This window comes from Mirounga angustirostris, unplaced genomic scaffold (assembly GCF_029215605.1).
Source record: "Mirounga angustirostris isolate CCGP_5_RB_7025 unplaced genomic scaffold, mMirAng1.0.hap1 SCAF_10, whole genome shotgun sequence".
Classification (NCBI taxonomy): Eukaryota; Metazoa; Chordata; class Mammalia; order Carnivora; family Phocidae; genus Mirounga; species Mirounga angustirostris.
The window spans coordinates 86799850-86802709 of NW_026991718.1; the positions used below are offsets into that span (position 1 = coordinate 86799850).

The following is a 2860-nucleotide window of genomic DNA, read 5'->3' on the forward strand; positions in this document are numbered from 1 at the left end:
TCTCTCTGGGCCATGGCTGCAGAGCTCTGTCTGGGCTATTATGGGCACAGGGTCAGGGGGTGGGGTCTGGGCACAACAGTGAGGCCACCAGCAGGATGCAGGTGAGAGGGAAGCAGGAGGAAGGCAGCACCTGGGGAGGAGGAAGCCTCCTTGATGCCCCAGTGCCCCATCTCCCCTCCAGCTCTCCATGGTCCTCCCCAGGCTGCACGATCCCTGTTCTCTGCCCAGAGCATGGCTCTGCCGGCTGCTGCCACCCTTGAGGCAACACCCTCTGCTCCAACACAGCCCTGCCCCATTGCCCCCCCCCCCCATGCTTGGCCAAGGGACCCGCTGCCCCACTGCTGTGCCGGGGATTAGCCGTCCTGAAGAAGGAATTCATGCTTAGGGCCAACAAGTATGGATTAGTTAATGCACAACCTCTCCATGACCTTCCAAAGGGCCAGAGGGGCCTTTTTATTTACTTACTTTTTTATTTTAGTGGGGAACTCCTGATGACCCAGTAGGTAAAAGGCATGCTGTGTGCTCTGCCACTCAGTTTCCACAAGGGGTGATCTGCCCCAATAACTTTGTGGGACAGGCATGATTGTCCCTGGATTACAAACAAAGAGACTGAGGCTTAGCAGACTCAATGAACAAACAACAAGAACAAACAAAATCCTTGTCCCAAATCAGGCAGCTACCTTGGGGCAGGGCTGCAACCAGATTCTCCACCACAGCTGAAGGGAGCCTCCCAGCGGCTCGCTTGCAAGCACGATGGGCTGGCTGCTGTCCACTCTGTCCACCCAGAGTCTAGTCCTGGCAGTAGGCATATGGGTGCGATCACAAGCGTGTCCACCTCTGCTGTCATTACTTCTGAGGACACAACATCATCCTCATCAGCAGTCAACACCCACTGACGGGCAACAGAAATGTATAGATCTCTGAATGTTGGGTAAGTCTCATGGAGAAAAAAAATTTTGATAAAAAAAACTTAGAAATTCTGTGTAATCTAATTTTTCTAAACATTCGAGCCATTAATTGTGTCTGTAAATATAATAGCTGTAGCTGAATAATTTTGCTCTTTCTTGCTAGGCATGATTTATTTATTTACTTTTCAGTGTTTAATCATATCTTTGGTATTAAATATTAGGCTCAGACTCCTTCCCAAAAGACATAGCTTATAATATCATGGGGACATTAAATTTAATCATTGTTGGCAATTCTTTGATGTTATCCTGGAAAATATGCTTATAGCAGCTGCAGACAGTGGGGCCCCAAGCCTCCATGTACATTGTATCTGTGATAAAACAGCCACTGAGACCCTGAAAAGCAGCCTATTGACCCTCGCTCACAATAACAATATGCCCCGAACTGAGTCTCCATCGTGGTAATTGAATTGCAGGGAATTCACGTGAAGCCTCCAGTGTCTGTTCTTTTGAGACCATTTATATTCTTTTTCCATTTTTCTTTTAATTATTGTAAAAAGTGAAACTAATATTTTTTGGAGAGTGAATCTTTGGAGGCTGCTATTCTATATTCTGTAGACATCTCTATAGTCCCTGATAGCCTCCCCCTAAATAATCCTGTACCATAACTTTTTTTGTGGGCTGGAGACAAAATAAAGAAGTTGAACAGGAGCAGAAGGTCCATCTCATACATAATATATTCCTGTATCGGGACCATGAAAACACTGCTAAAGGGAGTTAATGAACCTAAAAAAATGAGCATTTTGTTTCCTCATTTTAAAAGAAATCTCATTATCAGATTAGTATGGTGTTTCTCATTTTTGGATCATTCAGTCTTCCCTCTGTCTCCTTTTTATTTTATTTTTTATTTTATCTATTTTTTCCCTCTGTCTCCTTTTTAAAGGCTCATTGCGTTTAAGGTATTAAATGTGCTCTTCGTGAGTAAGACAGAGAAGAAAAAACCCCAGCTTTTCTTCAAGTACCCACAAGGCAAGAATTTCAAGCAAAGATGTTTTTAACTAAAGATATCCTAGGTGACTGTGTTGGGAACAAGGGTGTCTTTCCTTGCTGGACTCATTATGGGATGGTTCTGGAGTGGCTGGAACTCAGGACCTTGGTGCAGCCTGCAGAGACTCCGGGAATTTGCAGAAGGCCAAGGGCAGATGCCATCTTTCTTTGGGGTTGGAGTCTAGCTTCCTTTCTGTCCATCCTGTCATTCCTTCTTCACTCACCTATTCTCTCCCTAGCACTGTTTTGCTGACCCTGCCCTTGGGAGGTGTGTTCGGTGTATTTTTAGTATCTGTTTTTCTTATAGCAGCCAATTGTCTCATATGGGTCCATGGATCATTCACAGTGAGCTGTTCTCTGCTTGTCCTCTCCAAGAGACCACCTCCTCGCACCGTGTGAAGAACTCCTCTTGGTTTTAATACACAGGCAGGCCAGGTTTATTTTAGATGGGTACCTCTCTTGGTATCTGAGAACAGAGGTGTAACTGAGAAGCTCTTCCTTTTTGATTTAACAAGCATTATGATCTTTCTGCAGGGTCCATGCTAATCTTCTCTGTATCCTTCTAATTTTAGTATATGTGTTGCCGAAGTGAGCACTATAAGCATTATGATCTCCTTAAACTGATTTTCATATTTACTTCTATCAATGGGACATGGGACACTCATTATGCAAGCACTCAAGTTAGCCCCTCACTTTTGAGAAATTGCTTCCCTTTTTGGTTAAGCTTTTATGGAACATGGGAATTTATGGAGCTTTAAATAAAATCTACAGTTCACACTAGTGCAAAAATGTTGCCAGAAAAACATCATCGGAAATTTAGCTTTTTCCTCTTTGGAGCTATCTTCATTTGCTCAGAATAAACAACAAAACCAACAACATTAGTGCTGACAAACACTTTGGTTATAGTG

At 43.8% G+C, this 2860-nt stretch overlaps 1 non-coding gene across 1 annotated transcript; it reads right to left on the reverse strand.

The window, feature by feature from the left end:
- Positions 1 to 2439: 2439 nt before the first annotated feature.
- LOC123841099 (U6 spliceosomal RNA) lies at positions 2440 to 2548 on the reverse strand. Its single transcript, XR_006790167.1, has one exon. It is a non-coding gene; the product is annotated as a U6 spliceosomal RNA (small nuclear RNA).
- Between the last annotated feature and the right edge of the window lie 312 nt (positions 2549 to 2860).